Source organism: Megascapheus bottae, chromosome 1 (assembly GCF_031878675.1).
Source record: "Megascapheus bottae isolate mThoBot1 chromosome 1, mThoBot2.hap1, whole genome shotgun sequence".
Taxonomy (NCBI): domain Eukaryota; kingdom Metazoa; phylum Chordata; class Mammalia; order Rodentia; family Geomyidae; genus Megascapheus; species Megascapheus bottae.
In genome coordinates, this window is record NC_143509.1 from 42807867 (window position 1) to 42822113 (window position 14247).

At 45.1% G+C, this 14247-nt stretch overlaps 1 protein-coding gene across 1 annotated transcript in view; it reads left to right on the plus strand.

Moving 5' to 3' along the window:
• The first annotated feature begins 10473 nt into the window (after positions 1–10473).
• Yeats2 (YEATS domain containing 2) overlaps positions 10474–14247 on the plus strand; it is a 91841-nt gene continuing 88067 nt past the window's right edge. Inside the window, exon 1 of the mRNA XM_090342871.1 lies at positions 10474–10617. The gene's annotated coding sequence lies outside the window, so the exon portion shown is untranslated. The remainder of the gene's footprint in view (positions 10618–14247) is intronic.

Genomic DNA, 14247 nt, shown 5'->3' on the forward strand with positions numbered 1-14247 from the left:
ATCTGTTCATTTCTGACACCAAAGAGTGTGCAATTCTAACATCCCCTAGACTCATCATATATTAAAGCTAGGCACCAGTGGTTCACATCTGTAATCTTACCTATTCAGGTGACTGAGATATCAGGATCTAAGTTCAAATCCATCCCAAGCAGATGAATCTGGGGCATATTTTCAATAAATCTGCAAACACCAGAAAAATAGGTATGGCTCTTAAGCAGAAAAAAAATTTAAGAGACAACACCTAAGCCCTAACTAAGGTCAAGCCCCAGTAACAGCACACAAACATAAACCAAGAAATCCCTCATGTGTTAAAGCTTGGTCCTCAATCAAGCATGCTCAAAGATGTGGCTTTAAGAGATGATTGATCATAAGACTTTCTTCAACAAATTAATACCAATTAAGAGAACTATTCAGAGGTAGGACTAGTGGGAGGAAGTAGGTCAGGGGGAGAACGCCCTTGAATGGAAGGAAAGTATTTTGTCCCTGCTATAGCTTTGAGAGAGGGAGATTAAAAAATGGGAAGAGAAAGTGGAGCTGTGGCTCTAACTGGTAGAGCTCTAGCCTTGAGCAGAAAAGCTCAAGGACAACACCTAGACTCTGAATTCAAGCCCCATGACAGAGAGACAGGGAGAGAGAGAGAGAGAGAGACAGAGAGAGAGAGAGAGAGAGAGAGAGAGAGAGAGAGAGAGAGAGACAGAGACAGAGAGAGACAGAGAGACAGAGACAGAGACAGAGACAGAGAGAGACAGAGAGACAGAGACAGAGACAGAGAGACAGACAGACAGACAGACAGACAGACAGACAGACAGACAGAGAGGAAAATAAATGGGACTTGGACTGGGATGTAGCAGAGACTGAGACTCTGTGGTGACAATGCCCCTAAAGTCCCTCAAAACTGAGATAATGACACCAGTTAAAGCAAAGCCTCTGACAGCCCTGGAGCAGACCCCTGCCCTACCACTTGGGGTGAGGTGGTCAGTGACCCAGCAAATGGCCAGAACAGCTGTGAGTGAACCAAAAGAGCTATAAAAGAGGGACTCCAGGGCTGGGAATGTGGCTTTGTGATAGAGTGCTTGCCTACCATGCACAAAGCCCTAAGTTCCATTCCTCAATTCCACATACTCAGAAAAAAAAGAGAGCATTGTTAATAAAATTTGGGCCAGTAGTAGGGCCTAGTGGTAGAGTGCTCGCCCTAGCATGCATGAAGCCCTGAGTTCGATTCCTCAGAACCACATACACTGAAAAGGCTGAAAGTGGCGCTGTTGCTCAAGTGGCAGAGTGCTAGCCTTGAACAAAGTATCCAAGAACAGTGCCCAGGCCCTGAGTTCAAGCCCCAGGACTGGAAAAACGAAACAAAACAAAACAAAGGACTCCATGGAATCTCAATTTCCAGGGCCCATTTCTTCATCTCTAACACCAAGAAGGCTGTACTCTCCTGCTCCTCTTCATCTGGGGAGGTGAACAAGCCCTCATCTGGCAATGGTGGCCCTCCCAGTCAGGAGTCTGGGTTCCCCAACTTACCAACAGCTAAGAGGTTTTCCTTAGTTTCCCTACTTACTTTCAAATAAAATTTGCCTGTACTCGCACTTTTCCTGCCTTATACTTCTTGTATTAGATGGAGAAAAGCAAAAGGACACAAGACCTTTATATGGTAACATCTGTCTGTGTCTTTGCCTTCCTTTCTCCCTTCCTGTCTGTCAAGTTCTCTCTGCTCCTCTGCCTCCAGAGCGTTCTGCCTTGCCTCAAGCCTAAAGCAATGAATCCAGCTGAAACCTTGAGGCAGAATAAACCTTTCCCCATTTTGGTTGCTTTTCTTGAGTATTTTGTCCCAGTGACAAAAAAAAAAAAAAGCAGAGGTTACTAAAGCAGAATGCCATAGATTACATGGTTTATACACAACTTAAATTTCTCACAGTTCTAAGGGCTGGGAAATCCAAGGTCCAGGTGCTAGAAATTTTCTGTGGTGAGGATTCTTTTCTCTGGTTAAAGACAACCATCTTTGTGTTATGGCAAAAGTAGTGGCCTTTGAGGGCGAATATCCATTGTTTTTCATAAATGAAAATATGTCTGGCAGGTTTCCTGGTATGCCAGTGCCTCTTTATTTTTCCTTTTTTCTTTTCTGCCAGTACTAAGACTTGAACTCAAGGCCTGTATATTGTCCCTAGGCTCTGTTGCTCAACGTTAATGCTCTACCAGTTGAGCCACAGCTCCACTTTTTGTGGTTAATTGGAGATAAGAGTTTCCTGGACTTTTCTTTTTTTCTCTTTCTTTCTTTCTTTCTTTTTTTCTTTCTTTTTTTTTTTTTTTTGCCAGTCTTGGGCCTTGAACTCAGGGCCTGAGCACTGTCCTTGGGCTTTCTCAAGGCTAGAGCTCTACCACTTGAGCTTCAGCACCATTTCTGGCTTTTTCTATGTATATGTGGTTCTGAGGAATCGAATCCGGGTCTTCATGCATGCTAGGCAAGCACTCTACCACTAAGCCAAACTCCCAGTCTTTCCTGGACTTTTCTTGCCTGGGCTGGCTTCAAACTGCAATCCTCAGCCTCCTGAGTGGCTAGGATTACAGGCGTGGGTCACTGGTGCCTGGCTAGGGCTTCTTTTAATAGGCACTAATCGCCTACATTAGAGCTCCACCCTGACGACTTAATCTCCTCGAGACCCCATTGCAAATATTGTCATATTGGGAATTAAGTTTCAACATATTGTTGGGGGCCGAGTAACGCCATTCTAATAACTTTCTGCTGAGACCTGTAGCAGGGGTAAACAAGTGGACCTCTTTATCCTGCCCACCTGTTGTGCTGATAGGCTCCCGCACCCAATATAAGGAGGGGAGTTTTAGAGAGAGAGATTCCTGCCTTGATGAAGCTGCGTGGCATTTCTGTTCGTGCTCCAGAGAAGCAAGGCTGAGTGCGGGAGGACAGTGGGCCCTCTCCTCTCGTGGCTTGGACTGGTTGGGGTGTGTTTTTCCCCATCCCTCCTCAAGAGGGACTGAGGATGAAGGACCCTGACAACATATGAATTTAGGAGAGATACAACTATTTAAGTTATGCATAGGAGGAATGTAGTAGATGGTTCTTTTGGATTATGATAAAGTCCAGTAAGAGCTATAAGGGTAGGACATAATTTGACCAAAATCCAAGTAGGCCAATCAGACATTTGATTTCTGTTTAGACTTGCTTGAGGATATAATTTGCCCTTGTTTATTTATTTATTCTTTTTGAAAAATATTATTTTGTATGATCAGAGGCACATAGACATTGTATCTTTGTGCTCTTCCCCAGAGGGTGTCCTCCTTTGGCTTTTAATTGTCTGAGTTTAATTCCTAAGCACTAATTTAACTATTTTCTTGGTCTTAGGAAGTAGAGTTCTCTCTACTGTGTGAGCGCTGATTTGAACTTAGGGTCTCAAGCTCTTGCTTTGCTTTTCCGGCCCGCGACAAGGCTAGTGCTCTACCACTTTGCCACAATTCTATTCCCTTCATTTCGCTGGTTAATTGGTGACAAGAGTTTCTGATTTGTCTTCCAAAGCAGGCATCCAACCAGCTTCATCAGGCTCTTGAATAATTAGGATTACTGGTGTGAGCCACTAGTACCTGGCGGAACTCTTTTTTTTTTTTTTTTAAGTCTAATAAGTATCTGTATCCAGGTTGGATCTGTATCCAGGTTGGAAAACCTATTTTCTTTATGGGTTTTAGGGGCCCCTTTCCTGGTCTTCCCAGGAAGGAGGCTATAGCACCTGGGACCTGAGGGTCTCTGGATAGCAACTTAGCAACAACTTTGTATCTGAGCTAGTTTTCTCCTCTCAATTCTCTGATTGCTCTTTTCAGGCTGCCCTCTCCACCCAACTTGAATTCCTGGGAAGCCTCTTTCTTAGTGTATGAAGCCACCCCAGCTATTGGGCTCCTTTGCAACCTCAATATCAGCTTTTCTGGAGCCTACATTTGTGTGTGTGTGATTCAGGGGCTTGAACTCAGGGCCTAGACATTGTTTGTGAGCCTTTTTTTGCTGAAGTCTAATGCTCTGTCCCTTGAGCTATAGCTCCACTGTTTTGTTTGTTTGTTTGGTGAGGGATGGTTCTTGGGACTTGAACTTTGGGCCTGGGTGTTGTCCCTGGGCTCTTCAGTTCAAGGCTATCGCCCTAACCCTGGCCCTGGGTATTGTCCCTGAGGTCTTCAGCTCGAGGCTACCACCCTACCCCTGGAGCCTCAGCCCCATTTCCCATTTTCTAGTGGTTAATTGGCGATAAGAGTCTCTTTTTCTTTAGTGCCTGGGCTGGCTTTGAACCTTGATCCTCAGATCTCAGCCTCCTGAGTAGCTAGGATTACAGGCAACAGCCACCATGCCCAGCACGGCTCCACTTTTGACTCTTTTTGTGATTTATTGGAGATAAAAGTTTCATGGACTTGGGGCTGGGAGTTTGGCCTAGTGGTAAGAGTGCTTGCCTAGCATGCACGAAGACCAGGGTTTGATTCCTCAGCACTCCACATACATAGAAAAAGCCAGAAGTGGTGGTGCTGTGGCTCAAGTGGTAGAGTGCTAGTCTTGAGAAAGCCCAAGGACAATGCTCAGGCCCTGAGCGCTCAAGCCACAGGACTAGCAAAAAAAAAAAAGTTTCATGGACTTTCCTACCCCAGCTGACTTCAAACTGGGACCTTCAGATCTCAGTTTCCTCCATAGCTAGGATTCTAGGTGAGAACCACCTGCACCAGGCTCTGAAACTTTCTTAATTGACTTTCATAGTAATTTCTTTTCCTTTCATTATTCTCACTATTCCCCTTCCCACACCCACACGCACTGTTTCCTTTAATAAGAGACTAGTGACTAGTCCAACATATTTTATCCCCCTTTTCAGTTGGGTCTATAAAGCAAGACCATTGATTGATTGAAAGTCTCTCCCCAATACTTGGGAATGACAAATCACCTTAGTATGATTGTATCAGAAGCATGGAAACATATTTCAGAGGCTTGGCTTTTGGGGGGAAAAGGGAGTGAGTATTTAGTTGATTAGTTCTTAATTTAATCTACTTCTTTTGTTCTGGATCTGGGGCTTGAACTCAGCTCAGATCTTGTGTTCTTGCTTAGTTTTGTTTTTATTTTTTGGTTGTGTGTGTGTGTGTGTGTTTGTTTTTGCCAGTCCTGGACTTGATCTCAGGACCTAAGCACTGTCCTTGGACTTTCTCAAGGTTAGAGCTCTACCACTTGAGCCTCAGCACCATTTCTGGCTATTATTTTTTTTAATGTATGTGGTACCGAGGAACCGAACCCGGGTCTTTGTGCATGCTAGGCAAGCATTCTACCACTAGGCCAAACTCCCAGCCCTTGTGTTTAGTTTAGTTTAGTTTTGTTTTCTCAACGCAGGTCCTCTACCTCTTAAACCAGCCTTAACTTTTGGCTAATGGGAGATAGGAGTCTCACAAACTTTTCTACCCTGGCTCATTTCAACCCAAGATGCTTAGATCTTAGTCTTCTGAGTAGCTAAGATTACAGGTGTGAGTCACAGAGGCCTGGCTTGTTTAAAAAATAATTTTTTGTTTCTCTTTTTTTCTTTCTTTTCTTTTCTTTTCTTTTTTTTTTTTTTTGGTGCTAGAGATTGAACCCAGGGCCTCATGCAATCCAGGCAAGTGCTCTGCCACTGAGTTAAATCTGCAGCCCAAGAGTTTCACATGCTACTAATCTATTGCTATTACTTTTATCTGATGAGGAAATATACAACAGGAGGGACTTCATTTTGTTTTATTGTTTAAGACAGGGTCTTATGTGTAGCTCAAGTTGTGATCCTTGCCTTAGCTTCCCAAGTGACAGTATTATAGGAATGTACTACTAAGCTCAGATGAATTACCTTTAAATTCTTGCCCCTAAAAGTTAGATACACTTTTTTTCTACTTAGAAGGGAATATTACATTTGAACAGTAAGAATGCTTAACGTATGTCCCTTTTTCTCTTTTTTCTTGTTCTGTTCTGCCTTCTTTCCTTTACCCTAGTGTTGGAAGAGACTGCACACAGAATCTCTCACATTTTTTTTTTCCCAGTCCTGGGCTTGAGCTCAGGGCCTGAGCACTGTCCTTGGACTTTCTCAAGGCTAGAGCTCTACCACTTGAGCCTCAGCACCACTTCTGGCTTTTTTCTATGTATGTGGTACCGGGGAATCGAACCCTGGTCTTCGTGCATGCTAGGCAAGCACTTTAACCACTAGGCCAAACTCCCGGCCCCATTTTTGACAAACTTTTTTTTACCACTGAGCTATATTTCTAGCTCATAAGTAAATATTTTTAGTTCTCTATTAGTCATAGGTATAGAGAAATAACTTCCTGGTTTGAGTAGATAGCAGTTCCAGTAGAATAATAACCATCAATTCCTGAGTAGGATGGAATAGGAATCAGGAAAACAACTGAGAGTGGTAGAGCTAAGGCCCTGAGAGACAGACTTCTCCAACTCAATTTTTTAGAGTTTAGGCTTAACTTAAGCTCCAAGACTCGGGACTACTGCCTGGATCTACCAGCCACCTCTACCACTTCTGGGATATCTCACAAATGACTTAGTCTTTTTGTGCCTCAGTTTCCATACCCCCATATCCCATTTTTTTTTTTGCCAGTCCTGGGCTTGAGCTCAGGGCCTGAGCACTGTCCTTGGACTTTCTCAAGGCTAGAGCTCTACCACTTGAGCCTCAGCACCACTTCCAGCTTTTTTCTGTGTATGTGGTACCGAGGAATTGAACCCGGGTCTTTGCGAATGCTAGGCAAGCACTCTACCACTAGGCAAAACTCCCGAACCCATATTCGACTTTTTGTTGGTTACTTGAGATAAGAATTTCGTGGACTTGGGCCGGGAGTTTGGCCTACTGGTTAAAGTGCTTGCCTAGCATGCATGAAGACCCAGGTTCGATTCCTCAGTACCACATAAACAGAAAAAGCCACAGTGGAGCTATGCCTCTTGTGGCACTGCTAGCCTTGAGCAAGATAAGCTCAAGGACAATGCCTAGGCCCTGAATTCAAGCCTCAGGAATGGTAAAAAAATAAATAAATAAAAATAAATAAATAAAAATTAAAAAAATAAAAATAGGATTATAGGCATGAGCCACTAGTGCTGTACCTGGTTGTGACTCAGTTTTCCTTTTCTTAAGGTATGGATAATAACAATAAAGGAAGATTAAATTTGTAAAATAGAACACTTCTGGGGAAGTACTATCAGCTGATCTCTGATTATAGAAATATGAGGCTAGGGGCCGCGAGTTTGGCCTAGTGGTAGAGTGCTTGCCTAGCATGCACGAAGACTGGGGTTTGATTCCTCTGTACCACATGAGTAGAAAAAAAAACTGGAAGTGGTGCTGAGGCTCAATGGTAGAGCTCTAGCCTTGAGAAAGTCCAAGGACAGGGCTCAGGCCCTGAGCTCAAGCCCAGGACTGGCAAAAAAAAAAAAAAAAAAAAAAAAAAAAAGAAATATGAGGCTAGATATTTTGGAGTTGGAATATCCAATTTCTTTCTGGACTGGCCTTTACCTGAGATTCTCTGTTTTGTTGTTGTTGTTTTGTTTTGTTTTTTTCCAGTTCTGGAGCTTGAACTCAAGGCTTGAACAGTGTTCTTGGGATTTCTCAAGGCTCTACTACTTGAACCACAGCATCACTTCTGTTTTTTTTCTGTGTATGTGGTTTTGGGAATTAAATCCAGGGCTTCATGTATGCTAAGCAAACACTCTACCACTAGGCCACATTCCTGGCCCCCTGAGATTCTCTCAACTCAGCTTTCTGACTACCTAGAATTATAGACATGAGCCACTAGTGCCTGGTGAAATCTAAGTTCTTATATGAAATTTCTCATTGTTTTAGTTGTGGCTTGCTTAAAACAGATGTGGTATCAGTATGCCGTGAGGGTGCAAGCTCTATGAACCCGTGTACTCTCTGCCATGGCAACCTCACCAGCTCACAGGAACTCCCTGGTAACAACCATATGTTCACAGCACTACTCATCAAATCTCTTCCAAATCCAGAGCCACATACCAAATACAAATAAAATGCCTGTTTACTATCTTCACACAGACCCCCATACTCAAAATTTCCCAAGGAGAATTCCTATTTAACCTCCCGCCCCCACGCCAACAACAATTCTGAGGATGGAACCTGAAATATGCTAGTATGCACTCTAACACTAAGCTATATCCATAGTCCAAAAAAGGGATGTCTGTCTGTCTCTCTGTCTGTGTGTCTGTCCTGGAACTTGAAGTCAGGGCTTGGACACTGTTCTTGAGCTTTTTTTTAACTCAAGGTTAGTACTCTACCACTTGAGTCACAGCTCCACTTCTAGTTTTTTTGGTTGTTAATTGGAAATAACAGTCTCACCAATTTTTTTTTTTGCAATGACTGGCTATAAACCCTGATCCTTGGATCTCAGCCTTCTGAGTAGCTAGAATTGGAGACAAGAGTTAATGAAGCCCAACCAAGGATTTCCTCCCCCACTACCCATCCCAGTACTGAGCCTTGAACTCAGGGCACCAAGTTTTCTCTTGACTTTTCTACTCAAGTAGATACACCTCTACTTCCTATTTTTGTTGTTGTTGTTGATTAACCAGAGATAAAAGTCTCACAGACTTTTCTGCATAGGCTGGCTTTGAACTGAGTGCCTTAGATCTTAGCCCCTGAGTAGTTTAGGATTACAAGAGTGAACCCAGTAGTGCCTGGCTTATCTGTTATTAAAATAACACAGTGTAGGCAGCTGTGATAAAAATCTATCAGATCTTTAAGTGATGCAAACTTTCTCATGGGATCATATTCCTATTGCACAGGTGGCCAGTGAAAGTTATCCAAGTCTCCCCTGGCCTAAAACTAATTGGATAAAATGTTGTATAGAAATTTGAGGTTTGGGAGTCCGGGGGAGGGAAATGGGGACCAAGACATGAGAAAGGGTATCAATGTTTGTGAAGTAATGCACCTGGTGAATATAATGTAACCCTTCTATTAATCACAATAAAAATATATGGAAAAAAATTCAAGGTTTGGGGGCCAGGAGTTTGGCCTAGTAGTAGTGTGCTTGCCTAGCATGGACGAAGACCCAGGTTCGATTCCTCTGCACCACATACATAGAAAAAACTGGAAATGGTGCTGTGGCTCAAGTGGTAGAGCTCTAGCCTTGAGAAAATCCAAGGACAGTGCTCAGGCCCTGAGATCAAACCCGGACTGGCAAAAATTAAAAAAGAAAAAAAAAGAAAGAAAGAAAAAGAAAAGAGAAGAGAAATTCAGTGTTTCAGTCCTATCAGAGCCTTCTGACTTTTCTATGGGAGGCAGTGGCAAATTGTGGGGGGGGGGAGGGAGAGCATTAGCTCTGTAGGCTGGGTTGGGAGCTACAACTTGGGTTCTCACTGGCCTCTGCTAGTGTATGCCTGCTCTTTCCTGGTCATTACTGCCTTCATCTGTGGATGAAAGTTGGTTGGTATGTTCAGGATGTGTTGCTTCAGTGATATCTAAGAGTTTGAAGTTTCATCTTAGACCTCTCTTCTATCCCTGCTCCTCTTAACCAGACGATTTTAAAGCACTTCAATTCTGCAGGCAACCTCAGCTCTGCCTATTCCTGATGTTTTAACCATATTTCCATCCCTTCCCTGCCTATCAGCCTGCATCACAAGGTCTCTCTGCTTTATGATCAATTGAACTTAACACAGTGGCCACTGGCCCATCTATGGTTCTCAATCGGGCTTCCTGTATGTCTGGCAGGAGAGTGCAGAGAAGTCAGATTTCCACCATAATAGTTGCCAAGTGGTGGAAATTAGTAGCATTATATCACACTCATTTCATGTCTGCATAGTGTAGGGAATCTCCCCAAATGGAGAGGCCTTCCAAAATAGGCCAGGGGAAGTTTACTTCTAGCTTTCTGGGCATTTTCCTATGTCCTGGCCTTAAGGGTAGACCCCCCAAGAGAGAAGAAACTCAAAACACTCATCCTAACCACTTACCTTATCTCATTTCCCTGCCCTTGCTGGGCTGCACGTGATCCTCCCTTTAGCCAAGTGTCTGGGACTACAAGCCTGAGCCACCACAGCATCTGTAAAAGGTACCCCTGTCAGCACAGAGGTATTCACAGATGGCACACACCTACATATCATAATTACTATTGTTATTACTGTGGAAGCTCATGTACAGGAAACTGAATACCAAACTACATTGAAAGTAGAATTCAAATATTTAACTTTAAATTTGTATTGTTATTATAAAGGTGCTGTACAGGGATGTTACAGTTACATAAGTTAGTTAACGAGTACATGCCTTTTGGACAATTGGAATTCAAATCTCCTAGGCAGGAAAACAAAAGATGACAGATTGCCCCGTAGTAGGTAGATCCAGGGTCAGACACCCACGGGCACTGACCACGCCCACAACCCCGCCCTCGCCACGCCCCTGCAGACGAACTCCGCCCCCAGCTGCGCGCGTCCCTGTCGCCGTAGCTCCCGCCCCCGCTGCTGACGCGCGGGGCGGAGCGGGTCGAGCGGGATTCGTCGTGCCGAGTGCTTCCGCGGCTGCAGGGTCGTCGGGGCCTCGTGGCGGAGCGTCCCTGCGGGCTTGGCGCGCTTCCTTCTCTCCCGGTACTCTCGCATAGCACCTGGAGGGATCGCGGTGCAGCCGGAGACGGGAGGAGGTGAGCGTCGTCGGGAGCAGGAAGGACCTGGCGGGTGCGCGCCCCGCTCTCCCGGGCTTTGTCTGGGCGGGGGCGGCGCGGGCACGTGCGCGCCCCTCCCCCATGGCGGTCGGAGGAGCGGGCGGGGGCGGAGCGGACGGGGGCGGAGGCGGGAGCTGGCCGGGGCAGGCGCGGGCGGCGGGCCGCGGTCGGGACTGAGTGAGGAAGGGTCGCGGGCCTGGGCGGAGGGGTGGCGGGATCTGGATGCGCGGGTCGGAGGCTCTTAGCGGAGGGCCCGGCGTCCTGAGGAGATGGGAAGCGGGGGAGGCCCTGCAACCACTGCGCCCGAACTCTTCGGGCGGCTCGCCGGAGGCCTGCGGGGGGAGGGGGCCCGAGGAGGGAGGGGGCGAGGAGAGCAGAATGCTTGGGGCCCCCGCAAGTTGTGTGTGTACTCCGTGAAGTCTCGGGTGTCCTTCGGACCCGTCGCCACCCCGGCCGGCCCTCAGGTGAAGGGTGGGTGGGATGGACAGCCGTGAGGGCCCCCGGGGTGAGGGGCTCCCCCACCGACCCCCCGAAGGGATCCTCGTGGATGGTAGCCACCTTGCAGGGCACCAGATGCTTATAAACACCCTCTCCCCGTAGACACAGATTTATATTAGAAAAAAAGAAGAAGGGGAAGTGTTACCAGTATCCTACAGCCTTGACCCGTCTCTGAAAACCTCATCTAAGCATGTTTGTTTCTTGGGGAGGTGTCGGGGGCAGCACCGGAGCTTTGAGTTGAAGGCCAGGATTCTGTTAGCTTTAGCTCAGGCCCCCACCACTTGAGCCACTGCTCCATTTCTGCATTTTGGTAGATTGGAGATGTTTCTCATGGACTTGACTGCCTGGCTGGCTTTGAACTCGGATCTCCACATCTCAGCCTCCTGAGTAACAGTACACTGGCATGAGCCACCAGAACCCAGCACTTGAACCACATCTCCAGCCTAATTATTTATTGTCAAGTATTTTGTGCCTGAAGCAGGCTTGAACTCAGGACCAGGACACCTTACCTGAATATCTTTGCTCCAGGCTAGCATTCTACGACTTGAGCCATAGCTCCACTTGTGACTCTTCTGTTATTAATAGAGATGAGAATCTCAGACTTTTGTCCAGGCAGGCTCCCACCTGGAGCCTCAGATCTCCTCCTCCTAAGCAGCTAGGATTACTGGCGTGAGCTGTTTGCACCCAGCAAGAATTTATAATTTTTTTCAGTCCTGGGGCTTGAATTTAGGACCTGAGCACTTTGGGCTTTTTCCTCAAGGCCGTTGCTTCTGACATCACTTGGGGCTTTTCTATGTATGTGGTATCCAGGAATCTAACCCAGGTATTTGTGTATGCTAGGCAAGCACTCTACCACTAGGCCAAACTCCCAGCCCAAGAGTTTATTATTACTATTTTTTTAATGGGACATCTTTGAAAATTTTAATAGTGTGATTGAACGGCCAAATAAAGGAAAATTCTTGAGTGGAGCTGAGGAATCACTGTTGCGTTGGGTTGGGTTCATGACAGTGGAGATGTGAAGGAATAAAAGGATGAAAAATACTTTGGAAGTGGGATTAACAAAACTTGGAAGTGAATTGAGGAGGGAAAAGGGAATGAAGTGAGGAATCTTTGCTGTTTCTACTTTCTAACAAATGAGAAGGTAAGATGGTGAAGCTGTTTACTGAGATGAAAATGGAAGAGAGAAATTGGAGATGGAGAAAATTATGAGTTTTTTTAATTGTAATGTATAGAAGGGTTACAGTTACATTCACCACATAGTAAGTGCATTATTTCTCACACATTGATACCCTTCCTATGAGTTTTATTTTCGATAAATTGAATTTGTCAGTTTGGAACTCTGGGCTGTAGATAAGAATTTGGGACTAAACCATTCACTCTGCTTATAATTCTAGCTACTCAAGGGGCTGAGATCTGAGGATCCAAATTCAAAGCCAGCCTGGATAGCCAAATCTGAGACTCTTATCTCCAGCAAAAGCCAGAGTGAAAATGTGACTCTAATGGTAGAGTGTCAGCATTGAGAGAAAAAACCAAGTAAGAGTATGGAAACCCTAAGTTCAAGTCCCAGTACCTGCAAAAATAATAAAGAGTAAAGAAAAAGCAGAAGAAAGAAAAGGAAAAGCTAGATACGGTGGTGTGCACCAGTCAGCCTAAGTTATGTTGTGAAGCATAGGGTATGGCCTGGGCAACAGTGAGATCCTGCCAAATGAAAACACCAGTTAAAAACATCAGTCCAGGAAAGGGTGGGGTGGGGGGACAGTGGAGAGTGCTTGTTTTTTCTCTTCTTTCATTGAACCACAGATTTTTATTTGAATCTTTGTTGTGGGCTTGAGCTCAGGGCCTGAGTACTGTCCTTGGGTTTTCTCAAGGCTAGAACCACCACTTCTGGCTTTTTCTATGTATGTGGTACCAAGGAATTGAACCTGGTCTTCATGTATGCTAGGTAAGCGCTCTACCACTAGGCCAAACTCCTGCCTTGTCTCTTCTTTAAAGTGGCCAATTTCATAGTCTTTAGTCCTGCCCCTCTTTTAGTCTATTTTCTGCACGGCTGCCTATTGGAGGTTGGGGTTAGTGCACTCATTTCTTCAGAAAACATGAAATCATTTTCATATGATTTGCTCTAAAGGAATAGGAAAAAGAAAGGTGCACTTGCCTAATATGGGCAAGGCTCTGAATTAGTTCCCCAGCACTGCTAAAAAGATCAAAGAGTATTAGAAGGCTAGAGTTCACCTCATGTATGAGTTGGAATTTAATTTGTCTTTTGAAGAACGGTGAGTGCTTTGGTAAGGAGAGATAGTTGAGATGAAATCTGAATGCGTTGGAAGGTGATTGAGATGTTCAGGCATGTAAACTTTGTTGATTACAAAGCTACAGAGGTAAGAAAACTAGTTTTCCTAGATTGGGTGGTTTATTCTGCTCATGGAAGAGTGAGCTATGGAGGGAGAATTGTTACTCAGCCTAAAGAAAGGTGAGCTAGGCATGGTGGCTGACACCTGTAATCCTAGCTACTCTGGAGACTGAGATCTGAGGATCAATGTTCAAAGCCAGCTGAGTCACGAAAAAGAGCTAGACCGATTCTTATCTCGAAATTATCCACTAGAAAATGGGAAGTGGGGCTGTGACTCAAGGGGTTGAGAGGTAGCCTTGAGCTGAAGAGCTAAGTAAGGGACAGTGTCCAGGCTCAGTTCAGTTCAAGCCCCATGACCCTCACACACACACCCAAAAAAAGGGGGAGGAAAGAAAAAGGTGATTGGGATAGGGGTGGTATTAATTCACAGTTGTAAATATTTATTTATTTATTTGCTGGTCCTGTGGCTTGAACTTGGAGCCTGAAGGCTGACCCTGAGCTAGCTGTGTGTGTGTGTGTGTGCGCGCGCGCGCGCACACACACGTGGGTCTGCGTTCGTTCTTTTTTTTGTTCTTTTTTTATAATATTTTTATTGTAATTAATAAAAAGGGTTACATGATATTTGCCAGATAGAAGGTGCAATAGTTCACATGCATTGATACCCTTTCACATGTCTTGGTCCCCATTACCCTCCCCCCCCACCCCCCCATCTTTTTTTTTTTTTTTTGTGGGTGCCGTCCCTGAACTTTTCATCTCAAGGCTTC